This window comes from Phocoena sinus, chromosome 8, assembly GCF_008692025.1.
Source record: "Phocoena sinus isolate mPhoSin1 chromosome 8, mPhoSin1.pri, whole genome shotgun sequence".
Classification (NCBI taxonomy): Eukaryota; Metazoa; Chordata; class Mammalia; order Artiodactyla; family Phocoenidae; genus Phocoena; species Phocoena sinus.
In genome coordinates this window covers 97884641-97898454 of record NC_045770.1, presented here as the reverse complement: position 1 = coordinate 97898454, position 13814 = coordinate 97884641, and the positions used below count along the sequence as shown (strand labels likewise).

The following is a 13814-nucleotide window of genomic DNA, read 5'->3' as shown; positions in this document are numbered from 1 at the left end:
AATGCATAGTTTCAGTGCTTGTTCAGATTTCTTTTTCCTGTGGTTTGCCTCTTGGTGCAGAGCTGTGGTTTGGATAATTGCTGTTGCCTGACCAGTCCAATCCAGAAAAAGAGAGAGGCTTCCTAGGATAAGGTTCCCTTCCCTTTCAAATTTCCACATGAATTCACAGCCAGAGGGCCCTCCCTACGGTCTGAAACTTTCTTTCCTGGACAGTAGGATGTGGAGAGTGAAAGCAAATTCTATATGGTCCTACCGGGGGACCTCCCAGTAGGGATTTTCTAAGCACAAGCCCGAGTCTTGCATTGAGGAAGTCATCTGCGCCATTGGCAAATGCATTGCTTTCCTTTCCTTCCCCCCATTGTTTGCAGAATGGTATCTCCTCCAGGCTGGTGAGGATGCTTCCAGGCTTCCAGGCCAGAGGCTCCATAATTGCCCTGGGGGAGGGGAAGGGGCTGGTTTTATCACAGGAAAGGACTCTCCTAGACTCTCTTCCAGGAGGCCTTCCTAATCCCTTCTTTCTAGAAGACAGAAAGAAGGGAGAGGGAAAAAGAGAATCGTCCTACTTCCTTATTTTCTATATCGCCACCACAAGTTTCAGATTTTCTGAACCGAAACTGAAGATTTGCATTTTACTGTCTTCGCCTGAAGCTCAATTCGTGTAAAACCAGCCCCTGAGGCAGGTTACAGTGGAGAGGGGATCGGGTTCAAACCTAGACCCTTCCTCAGAGCTGTGTGCCCTGGAGTAGACTCAACACCTGAGCCTCCTTCCCACCACCAGCAGGATGATGGTGCGGGCCCATTAGTGGGATTATATACGTTAGACTTAATGTATAAAATTCATAAGGATTCCAAATGGATAGTCTGTGAGGACATCATCCCCTGCCAGCACCGGTCGATCTCAACAGCACCCGGCAGGTGGGCGAGCTCTCACCTTCTGCTTTTACGCATCATTTAAGTTGTTCCTGTGGTATTACTTTTGAATCTTTTAAGAAAAGCAGTTTTCATTTTTGAGAAATAAGAACGATAAGTCCTAATCCTGCTGGCTAATATGAAGGACAGTGTGGTGTAGTGGTTAAACACCAGGATTCTGGAGCTCACCTGCCTGGGTTCAAATCCAAGCTCTCCATTTGGGAAGTGTGGCTGCCAGAGTATTTAACCTCTCTCTAGCTTATTCCTCCCCTTATATAACAGAGCCGATGACAGCACAATGGGTGGTGTTAGGGTAAGTTAGCAGATGCAAAGGTCTTAGAACAGAGCCTGGCTCATAGGAAGCACTGTGGCGCTGTCCACCATTGCTACTATTTATAAGTACGATAAGGCACAGCAGAGCTTTGCGATCTGTGCTATACAAATAGGGCAAACCACACAGAAAGACACGGACTTTTTTTTTTTTTTTTTTTTTTTTTGCGGTACGCTGGCCTCTCACTGTTGTGGCCTCTCCCGTTGCGGAGCGCAGGCTCAGCGGCCATGGCTCACGGGCCCAGCCGCTCCGTGGCACGTGCGATCTTCCCGGACCGGGGCACGAACCCATGTCCCCTGCATCGGCAGGCGGAATCCCAACCGCTGCGCCACCAGGGAAGCCCAAGACACGTACTTTTAAAAGTTAGAAAATCTACCAGAAGACATACAATTTTACAAACAGGAAGAAAGACTTGCAGATGTTTCCAGAACTTATAATGCAAATCTGTGTAATGGGGAAAATCTGATGGGCACCACAGGAAGAAAGAATGAAGACAAGAAGGGTCCAGTGTAGGGCACGGGCTCCTGGGAGGGACACCTCCCCCCAGGAGGGGGCTTGGAGGACTGGGCTGGGCTAAGTGACCAAGCCCCCCGGGAGACGCAGGCCTAAGCCCCAGCAGGGTGGGGAGAACCCCTTCCCGAAGTTCTTCTCTTAGCTGACTCTTGGGTTTGATTCTCCTCCACCCTGCTCAGAAGGAAACCATTCTGAGGATCCTGGAGGGGCAGGAAGGGATCGGGCAGCTGCGCTGGACCAGGACGTGCCTGGGGAGCCGCCTGAGCCACCGCAGGTAACCCTGCAGTCAAAACTGCCTCCGGGCTGCTGCCCAGGCTCTGCCCCGTTCAGCCCCTACAATACCCCCCCCTCCACAAAAGTTCCAAAGCTTCCCACTTTCTGAACTAACCCAGCCCTGAGGGAAAGAGACCTCTGGTTCCGCAGGGTGCAACAACACCAGGGTTCAGGGGACTCACTACCTCCCCCCCAAAAAAATTATACATTCATTTGTCTCACGGTCATTAAAAACAAAACAGGGGTGGAGGGGAAGGGAGATGAGCCTGTGTACTTTGAGAGACGCTGTCCCACCAATCAACTAAAAAAAGAAGAAACACAAGCTGGGAGCAGCCCTTAGAAGGTCTCGGGAAATGGTTTTGAAGTCACCTCTAAAACTGAAAGGGAACTTGAGGCTTCAGGCGCCCACTTAAGAGCTGGCCTTTCAAGGAGCAGAAAACTCAACTAAGGCAGCAAAAAAGTCACTAAGAATCAAAACTAAGACCAAAACGTGAGCTCTTTAAAAAAAAAAAAAAAAAAAGATCATACATAAGCTGAGAACTTTCTACAACAAATGCCAGAGTTTAGCTTGGGAGAAAAACAGAAGCCTTTGGGTAAAATAAACAGAAGGGGAAAAAGTTCCCCTCGCATAAACCAAGGGGAACCTCCTTCCTGCAGATCGAGTTCTGACCTTCATGTGAACTCGAAATAACTAGCTCATGATTTCGCAAAGCAGGAGGAATGGCAAGCATTTTGAATGATGCTAAAAATCTTAGTTCTTCTCTGGCTTCTTGTTAGGCAGCCAAGTGTATCAGTCAGAGCAAAAGTAGCTAAAAAATGTGCAATTCCCTCCATCGGGAAAGACTGGTAAGGCGATCACAAAAAGCCACCCTCCGGCAGTCTGTCCATAACACCGCCCTTTATGTGAAAACTGAATTTTCAGTGAGAACTGTACAAGGAAGGCCAATTCCTCTCATTAGTCATTCAACAAATATGTATTGAGCACCTATCCTCCACGCCAGCTGCTACTTTAGAGCAGTGGACAAAATGGACAAAAACCTCTCTCCTTGGGGCGCTAACTCCTCCAAACGTGGATTTTCAAATAAAGGAATCCATTCTCTGTCTTTTACAACAGAAACAACATCTAAGATGCTTCCCCACAACTTCATTCCTGCCTGTAAATCCGCTCTTACCTGTCTCCTATTTCTGCTTCGCAGCCTGGAATTTGTGCCCACCTGCTGCCCCTGCATCCATCCAGGTGTAGACACAGACGACCAGCCCAGGAACACAGCTCAGCCCCAGGCTGGTGAGGGAGAGTTCTACCTAGGGATGTGCTCGTGGGCAAAGTTGGCAGGCAGGAGGCGATTAAATAGGAAAATATATGAGAAAGTGCTTCAGAAACAAAGGTGTCCAAGAGCCAGGTGGTCTTACCGTTCAGTACGTAGCTCTCTTTCTCGATGATTCTCCAGCCCTCATAGGCTATTTCTGTCTCCCTATCGCTGAGCTTGGTATAGAGTAGATCAGTAGTTGTTGAATTCACTGCCAGCGTTGTTGATGACAATGATATAACCATAACAATGGAGCATGAGTACATGCCAGGCACTATCCTAAAGAACTTATGAGTCGGGCTTCCCCGGTGGCGCAGTGGTTGAGAGTCCGCCTGCCGATGCAGGGGACGCGGGTTCATGCCCCGGTCCGGGAAGATCCCACATGCCGCGGAGCGGCTGGGCCCGTGAGCCATGGCCGCTGAGCCTGCGCGTCCGGAGCCTGTTCTCCGCAACGGGAGAGGCCACGGCAGTGAGAGGCCCACGTACCGCAAAAATAAATAGAAAGAACTTATGAGTTGGCACCATTGTTATCTCCATTTTACAGATGAAAAGACTGAGACCAAGAAAGGTGAAGGAATATGTCCAAAGTCACACAACGTGGAGCGTTTCCATCAATTCTGTCAAGCACCGGCCCTTGGTAACAAGTAAGGGATTTATTTTTCTCAAATAACAGATGCTCCAGAAGCAGGCAGCCCAGGCCACTTGCAGCTGCTCAAGGCGATTACCTGCTCCCGTCCTCAGGACAGGGCTTGCACCTTTGTGAGAGGCAGCATATCGGGCAGGTGACATACAAATTCTGGTGCCAGGGTCCCAGCTCTGCCACTGACTCAGTCTGAGGCCCGGGGTGGAGAAATATTGTCCTTCCTCAGTCTCCGTTTCCTCATCTATCCCATGGAGATCTTCCTCAGTCTCAGTTTCCTCATCTGTCCCATGGAGATCACATTGCCTACCTTAAACAAGTTAATAAAAGGGGCTCAGAAAAGCGCTCGACACACAGACTCGCCGTATTAGTATTTATTATTATTGTCAGAAGCAGCAGCATCACTGCTGTACCTCCAAGCACAGAATCCACACCCCAGTCGGAAGGGCACCGCCGAAGAGCAAACCAGAGTCAAGCCCCACTCAGGGCTTTCCCGGAAGCCCTACCCGGTGACCCAACAAGCAACCACTTCCCAGGACAGGGTCACGGGACCGCCTCTATGCGCCAGTGAGACTGGGAGAAGCGGCTTCCATTCGGTAGCAGAGAGAATGCCTGAGAATTGAGTAAGAAACCAGCAGTGTCCACTATGAGGATGGAGCCAGGACGGACCCCAGGCAGCCCACAGTACACACCCCACAGAGGACAGCTCCTGGGGCAGGTCTGAGCGGGGAGCAGCCCTCACCCTGGCCCCCAACTTCTTAAGCTCCCTACGAAAGCCTTAGTCACACAGGACACAAAAACGTCTTTGCCACACATTGTTCTGGCAAAGTGAGGATGAGGAAGTGAGGCAGGGTAGAAACTTTCCTCCCTGTTAAGGGGCTGCGGATCCCAGTTGCTCAAGGGACATGGAGCCCAAGAAGCCCAATGAATCTCTACAATAAATACTTTTTCTGACAAATCTGTTGAGGTGGTGGTTCTAATAAAAAACATTAAAAGCTTAAGAGCTTCTTCCAGACTTACTAAAATGAACAGGGGCTCCGGAAACAACCTGGCGCTAACTCCCTGGCTTCTGACTTCTCCTCAGTGCTGCATCTTTCCAAGTTGGTGGGTGGGTGAAGCAAATGTTTGTTCTTGGCACATACTGGTTTATTTTGTTGTTTGTGTGGCAACACGAGTTGGATCCTTTTTTTTAAAAATCGCTTCTATAAGTTATGGAAAAGCAGCTCCCAGGAGCTCAATCATTGTTTACAGTACACCACACACACTTTAATGGAAAAGAGAGTTTCATGAAGCCTGCTTCCTGGTTATAAACAGGGCTTCTCAAAAATGTTTTTCAAAAGATAAAGTTGCATTCAAATGTTGTTTCGTTAATCTACCTCTTGAATTCTCAGTAACCCTAGGTCTCAGTCATTTTTAATGTTATTCATTGCAAAAATCTACTTCCGGACCTAGAGAAAAAAATAAAATAGCGTATCTCCACTTTTGAGAGCCTGATGTATTACAGTTAACAGAAAAGTGAAGCTAATTTGGGGGCAATTATTCTGCTTACCAGGGGCATCTTCACTTCACAAAACATCCCTTCCACGGAGAAGGCTTCCCAGAACCCCCTGACTCTAGAACACCCCATTCACCATGTGCAAAGCTTCCCTACAGCCTCGATCAAAACTGGGTTTGGTGTTTCTTGCTGCGACTCGGGTTTGTGTTAGTGGTGGCAGATGGTACGGTGTTAAGACACAGACTGTCAGAGCTGATGCCAAGGGCTAAAGGTGGCTTCTCTGCATGCCAGATGTATCACCTCAGGGAAGTTACCTATCCTTTCTTTGCCTTGCTTTTCTCACTTGTAAAATGGAGGTTTTAACAGTAGCTGCCTCGTCGGGCGGCTGCAAGGAAGCACTGAGTGGCATGCAGGGCATACAGCAAGGGCTCTGGAAAAGCACGCTATCGTTACCTGCTCTATCCCGAGCGTACACAGCAAAATCTCTAGTATCTGTTACAGGGCCAAGTTCTGGACCTACTCTGCACCAGGCACTGCCCTGGTGGCTGGAGATGAATCCGTCAACAAAACAGATCAGAATCCTCCTGGATCCTACATTGTAATTGCAAGAGGAACAATGCAGTCTGCTGGAGATGGTAAGCGCAAAGCTCGTGACCCGACTTCAAGTCTTAAAAAGGATCCTTGTGGCTGCCTCACAGAGAACAGACTGAAAACAGACGCAGGTAGAAGCGGGGAGACCAGTGAGGAGGCCCCCGCAATAACCCAGGTGAGAGACGACGGTGGCTTGGATTCTGCATCTGCTTTGAGGGCCGCGCCCACAGACCCGCAGGGGGCATCGATTCAGGGTGTGAGGGAGCGGTCACGGATGACTCAAGGGCTTTGGGTGTGAGCAGGTGAAGGAATGGGCAGCCATGAACCGTGCTGGAAGAAAACGGGTAGAACCGTGAGCGCCGCTGGTTTTCTGGTTACTGGGTTTTTCTGCAGGGGGAGAAGGAGAATATTTCTTTAAATAGTAATCGTAGTCAGTATGCTTCTTCCCTACTTCTGGTTTCCAAAAAGAAAGATTTTCCTTCAAAACTCCTGGCTTGGGCTTCCCTGGTGGCGCAGTGGTTGAGAATCTGCCTGCTAATGCGGGGGACACGGGTTCGAGCCCTGGTCTGGGAGGATCCCACGTGCCGCGGAGCAACGAGGCCCGTGAGCCACAAACTGAGCCTGCGCGTCTGGAGCCCGTGCTCCGCAACAAGAGAGGCCGCGATAGTGAGAGGCCCGCGCACTGCGATGAAGAGTGGCCCACGCTCACCACAACTAGAGAAAGCCCTCGCACGGAAACGAAAGACCCAACACAGCAAAAATAAATTAATTAATTAATAAACTCCTACCCCCAGCATCTTCTTTAAAGAAACAAAAACTCCTGGCTTTCATCAGCCTCTCCCCCAAGGTCCCCCCCCAACCCCCATGCAGACGTGATTCACCCCGCCCTGGCGGCCCACTCCTCCACCCAGTTGCTGCTGCCACCTCACCACCCCTCGGAGGAGGCCTCTGGGGCTGTCTGTGACTGGGTGGGTACATCTGTCTAATATTGGGTTCCCATCAGGAAGCTCATGCTGTCCCACACCTAAGCCACATCCTCCAACCAAGCCTTTATCAGTTAGAAAGCTGATATTTTGATCTTTATTTTTTTACTCTGTGCCTCTCTTTTTAAGTGGTTCAGCAACCTGAAAAACAGGTGTGTTGTTTAAACCCCAGCAATAAGCACCCAGGGGCATTTAAAATAACAACGAACTTTGTCCCAAGTTTTACAGCTCATTGGAACCTCATAGTAACCCCCTCCCATCTTCAGTTAATCAGCAAATGATTCCTCAGCACCTATGACTAAGCACTCACAATCAGACACCGCACTAGGTGATAAAGGGTGGGGAGGCGAAGGACGTCTGATTCATGAGCACCTTTTTACAGCTGAGAAGGCAACTCAGAGAGGTAAGCGCTTTGCAGAAGGCCGCACCATTAGATGACACACAGGCATGTGCCAAAGTCTTCTGATTCTCAAGTCCATGCTCTTTTCATATTTACAAGCGGTGACTTTGGGCATGTTACTTAACCTTTCTGTGCCTGAGTTATATATCATCTATAAAACAGATTATAATAGCACCTACCTCATTGGGTTATTGGGAGAATTAAATGAGTTAATTGATGCAAAGTACTTGGAAGAATAACTGACAGGCAGTAAGCACTCAGTAACAATCATCATCACCATTCTTGTTCTTATCCTTACCCTTATCATCGTCATACCAAGCTGCCTTCTAATTAGGATAATAACTGCCATTACTAAATACTTACTCTGAGCCAAGAATTGTACACCAAGCGCTCTACGTGCAGTAACGCGCTGAAACCTTACAAGAGACTCCGAGTTTTGTCCCCTTTTTACACTCAGGAATCTGAAATTCAGAGAGTGAGGTTAAGCATACGGGTTAGAGCTCATATAACCACTAAGTGTCAAAGTCAGAAACTGAACTCAGGTCTTACAAGTAACATGCCAGAAACATATTTACTGCATAAAAGAGAGCAATGAGTGTGCTTCTGACTTCTATACAAATGTTTAAAATACACGTAGAATCAAGGGCACCTCCCCGATACACAAAGCTCCTTTTGAGAAGCCTTAGCCCAAAAGTACAAAAGGCAAAAAAGTTCCAGAATTCTTGTTAACTTCATCCACAGTGTGATTCTAATCACCCCAGACCACATCCTATACCCACTACAACCTAAAAACCCACTTCCCCCCGAGAACACATCCCAGGCAGCGAAAGTCAACATCCAGCTCCAGCTTCTCCGAGAACACCTTGTATATTGACCTACGCATGCCAGCAAGTAACTGAGCTGCAAAAACATTCTCTCAACGCCTGGAAAGGGATCAGAGTGACTTGGACTGAAATGCCTCGCGTCTTCAACGCTGCTTATTATTCCCAGCACTAGCCGAGCCGAGCCAAGCAAGCTAGCGGCATCCTGCTGGATCCTGAGATCAGCGCCACAGACCAAGACAAGCTGGCCCCAGTGGCCTTTACCGAGCCTGACTTCGAGGACCTACCTCCATCCACTGACCCTGAGGCCTAGCGGTGGAATGGGACCCTCGTGCCCACAGCCTGTGCATGAAATAACAGAAAGGCATCTGTCAGCAGGCCTTGGATGTTAACCTGCCTTGAAGTATGGAGCCTAGGGGATATGGGGTGCGGGTGACACTGTCCTTCACATGTTGGTCACGAGACCAGCCCTCTAGCGTCCTAAGGCTAGAATTCATCAGAAACATTCTAGAGAAGATGTAACTGTCACACTGGTGGGAGGAGGAGGTGGAGAGAACAGAGGCCAGGAAACAAAGGGAGGAGGTTGACTATGTGTTAACCCCAGAGATACAGTGGGAGATCTAGGGGCCCTCAGACTCCAAGAATCACTGTCAGAAGCTCCATGCTTGCAGGCAACCAGTCAGGCAAGAATGCAGTCCACTGAGACGGAAAGAATCCACAGTATATATATATATATATATATATATATATATATATATATATATATATATATATATATATATTTTTTTTTTTTTTTTTTTGCGGTACGCGGGCCTCTCACTGCTATGGCCTCTCCCGTTGCGGAGCACAGGCTCCAGACGCGCAGGCTCAGCGGCCATGGCTCACGGGCCCAGCCGCTCCGCGGCATGTGGGTTCTTCCCAGACCGGGGCACGAACCCGTGTCCCCTGCATCGGCAGGCGGACTCTCAACCACTGCGCCACCAGGGAAGCCCAAGAATCCACAGTCTATAAACGACAGGTCCGGACCACCCTGGAGGAGTATCTGCTCAGTGCCCACCATGCGCCAGGCACCATGCTAGAGGCTTTCAAAAAATGAATATCTCCCATAAAAATAGAATTTCCTGCTTTTCTTGGGGGAGAAAAGCAGAAGATCTACTAACACTGGGCTGCATTCTCGGCCTAACAACAAAGGTTAGGGCTGTTGGCCCTAACCGCCACCAGGGTGGCGGCCTCCTGGGGGGCTTGACCCCTCCAACTCAACACCAGTGCCGCCAGCCCACTTCCCTCATTTATGTGGCTGCCAGGCCACCGTAGGCTGGTGGCCCAGCATTGCTAAAGTAAGCAAGCATTGCATAAAGTAAGGTGTTGTGAGATGGCACAGCTGCTAGGCCTTTACTAGCTTCTACAGTTCTGCCGAGTCTTCATCACACTGTAAGATTTTGGGCACCACTTCCCCGTTACCTGGGGGATCCACGAAGGACATTTCATTGATGACAGTAATGTGGAGCCAGCCCTCTTGGGCAAGCATGCTCGGTACTCCCCCAGGCTCTTCTCCACATCCTGGATCCACGTGTCCCACCCTTTAAGATCTGGGCTCCACCCGATTAAATCACTCCCATTAGAAGCATCAATGAAGGGATGCAGACACGTGAGATCCCCAGCCTCGCCTGGCCTCAGAGGCTCCTCTACCCCCTGGGCGTGGGGGACGGGCGGCACAAGCCTTTGTCGAGCAGGGCAGAGGTGCGGGGGGGGCGGGGGGACCTTGCCGGCACAACTATGGCATTGACCCAAGGGCTGGAATGGTGAGCACCTCCATCCCAGGCTGAAGCCAGGAGTAAGGCCAACCATGGGCTCCAGAGGATGGCCAGCATCTCCTGAAGTCCTGGCAGGGAAAAGAGAAAGGCAGGCGCCTGCCCCAAGGGAACCACATTCCTACATTTCAAGAACCTGAAGACCGCGCACACTCACAGTTGAATCACGACTCCATTATCTTGTAGACGGAGAATAAACACTAAGCCTCCATCACTTGGGATGCGCTATCTCTTGTCTTTCTAAACTCAGCCCCACCCTGATGGGATCCAGAGGCGAACCTATAGGCAATTCTAGACACTAGAGAGAGAGCACAAGACAAGACAAAACCCTGCCCCCAGGAAGAGACACTTCACCTTCAGACTTGGCCGAGTACCACTTTCACCATTGTTGCTGTTATCGAGGTACTAACATTCCCTGTGTTCACAGTGTCTCAGCTGGTATGTCATGCGTTTCACTCTCATTATCACATTTTGGTATGACTATTATCTGCCTATTTAACAAATGAGAAAATTGAGGCTTAGCAAAGTTAGAGTAACTTGCTCAAAAGTAACTTGCTCAAAGTCACAGAAGGAACTAGAATTCAAACCCAGGAAGTCTGACTCCCGAACCCATGCTGGAAATGCCAAACATCATTTCCTGATTTTCATATGAGGAAGCTGAGCCTCAAAAACTTTGTGTAATTTGTCTAAGACGATAAAACTGGGAAGAGGGCTCCCTCCCAAGCCCACTTTCTTCCACCCGCTCCTGGCTGCCCCCCCGCCCAGAAGCCTGTGTTTTCTTCACTCCCCCCACCCTACCCCAGGAGAGCCTCTCAGCACCCACACTGCTGGCATCTGGGGCTGGACAGTTCATCAATGGGGGAGCCGTCCTGTGCATGTGGGGTCCTTACCAGCATGTCTGAACTCTATCCATTAGATGCCAGCAGCAAATTTAGAATCCTCTGCCCCAAAGTCATGACATCAAAAAGTCTCCTGGGGCTTCCCCGGTGGCGCAGTGGTTGAGAGTCCGCCTGCTGATGCAGGGGACGCGGGTTCGTGCCCCGGTCCGGGAAGATTCCACATGCCGCAGAGCGGCTGGGCCCGTGAGCCATGGCCACTGAGGCTGTGCATCCGGAGCCTGTGCTCCACAACGGGAGGGGCCACAATAGTGAGAGGCCCGGGTACCGCAAAAAAAAAAAAAAAAAGAAAAAAAAAGGCTCCTGATCTTGCCAAACGTCCCCTGGGAGGAAAAATCTCCCCCAGTTATGACCCACACAGGAGATACCAAGGCACAGCCCAGGACAGAAGAGGCACAGACTGGCAGAGGAGCCCTGGGTTTGAGCCTGGCCTTAAATCCCAGCCCTGCCCCTGAGCACACGCCTCGGTCTCCTCCTTTGTAAGACCGGAGTGGCACTGTGTCTCCCTCTCGGGGGCTGATGTGAACAGTAAATGAAACTGGTTATGCAAAACAGCTGGGCCAGTGGCTGGCTCACAATCGGTGCTCGACTGTGCTTAGCTGTCAGCGGAATGAGTCGGGTCGTCCAGTCGAGGACCCACCTCGCAGCGACCTGGAAAACCTCTCTGAAAACCAGGAGCAGGTTTTTCCACATCTACGGAGAAACACAATCATCAGAAACACCATTCTCCTTATGCCATGGGAGGGGGAAAATATGACCAAGTGACTTCCTCTAAACCAAAAAGGAAGAATGAAAGAAAACCACAAGCAGCTTGGCTTGGAAGTCAAATATAAGAATCTTCCAGCTCGAGCCTGGAACCCAATGGCCTATCACACAGCCTTCACGTGTGCACAAACTTGCACACACACTGACGTCCCCAACATCAGAGCAGCGTTGCAGGGATAGCCCTTTAGGATAATGAAACATCATAAAAACTAAACGCTCAATAATACAAAAGTTAAATAAAATACAAGAGACGCTAGAATATTATGCAGTTACCAAATGATGCTTTAAAAAGAACAACTATCAACATGAGAAAGTGCTCAGAATAAGACACAAAGTGAGGCCGATGAGATACAAAGCATACATGCAGTATGATCAACGTTGTAACATATGTATTCTGGGGGACACAGTCATAAGGAAACAGTAAAATGTTAACAATGTCGACCTCAAGACAGCAGACTAAGGGATTTCTATTTCTTCTTTAAACTTTCCTTGTTTCCCCAGTTCTGTATCTACAGTGACCATCAGAGGCGGGAAAGCCCTGAGGGCAAGTGCGGGTTGGAATCCCAGCTCTACCGTTCACCTGCTATGTGACCCTGTGCCAGGTAGTTAACTTTTCCCAGTTAATAACACTGCTAATAATAGCGGGACTCCAAATGGTAGCTATTATTATGACTTATCCTATTGGAGGAGGGAGTTAAGCCCTGGGAATAAAAATAATGGGATACTATGGGTAAAAAGATGTCATCAGTTAATTAGATATCACTCCTGGGGGCATTACATTAGTACTGCAATAAGATAGAAACGTTCACCAGGCGCTTTTGCAAAATTCCTCTGAGTCACCGAGACTGACAAGAGAACCCTTTCCTGAAAATCAGCCATTCTCATGAGCTGTACTAAACCTAAGACCTCTAGTATGTCCCCCGGAGGTTGCCCGCTACAGCGAAGGGGCACACTACACCCGGCTTACATGTGCGTTTCTGGGAAATCGCATGTAAACGGGTGTTGCGAATAGAACCCTATTTATGACATAACAGGAGGGAGCTCTGTTCCACAGAATCCAAGAAATGGATTTATAATCTGACTGCATCATCTGAAAAAAAAGAAATCTTCCCAAATTTTACTGTTCTATTTGAGGTTTTTATAAATTGGATTTTCTCAGTACAAGGCATCCCAGCAAACCATGTGCTCTCATGTTTACTGAACTCTCCAAATAAATGCTCTGAGGCTTCAGGTACAGCCTGGCACACTGTTGGCTTGGAACCTCTGAGGACGGATGTGTGAACCAACAGGAACGACACACGGAGGAAAAGAAATCACATCTGACAAAACCTAACAGGTTTGCCAGCCGTGTGTGTGAAAACAAACTCACCCGGGCTTGTGTACACATATCACAAAACACACGTTGCTCAAACCACCTGACTGGGAGCCTATGAAACCTGCAGGGTGGGTTCGGCAAGGGCGTAGAGAGAGCACGGGATGCTCTGCTCCGTGTATGTTCTCCACGTGTCCGAGGGCTCAAGGGAGGCCCTTCTCATTTTCACCTGGCTCTTTTCAGCAAAATGTGCCTTGAACCACAAAACCTCATTAAATCTAAGACTACAATTTTTCCCCACAAGTTATCAGTGAATAAAGACAAAATATTTTAAGGAGGCTCCATAACGGGGCCTCCGAGAGTGTAATGCAGTGTAATTTACACGTCAACATGAAAGGTTATCCCCACGTAAAGCCCGCCATCAGTCTGTCTTCCGACATCGAAGGCTGTAGTTAAAGCAGTAGTTTCAAGTTCTCTAAGACAGTCCTGATTTTAAATGTTCTACCTTTCTCCATCTCCATATAATGTACATCCTGGCTTAGGGTTTGAAATGGTCACTCTAGGGACTTTCCTGGTGGCGCAGTGGTTAAGAATCCACCTGCCAATGCAGGGGACACGGGTTAGATCCCTGGTCAGGGAAGATCCCACATGCCGCGGAGCAACTAAGCCTGTGCACCACAACTACTGAGCCTGCGCTCTGGAGCCCGCGAGCAACAACTACTGAGCCCACGTGCCACAACTACTGAAGCCCCAGAGCCTGTGCTCCG

At 49.2% G+C, this 13814-nt stretch overlaps 1 protein-coding gene and 1 long non-coding RNA gene across 2 annotated transcripts in view; both read right to left on the bottom strand.

Moving 5' to 3' along the window:
- PTPRJ (protein tyrosine phosphatase receptor type J) overlaps positions 1-13814 on the bottom strand; it is a 172509-nt gene that overhangs the window by 102365 nt on the left and 56330 nt on the right. The window lies entirely within an intron of this gene.
- LOC116757578 lies at positions 6111-8947 on the bottom strand. The gene is made up of 2 exons (XR_004351007.1): positions 7806-8947; positions 6111-6446 (listed from the first exon to the last, which is right to left on the bottom strand). It is a non-coding gene; the product is annotated as an uncharacterized LOC116757578 (long non-coding RNA).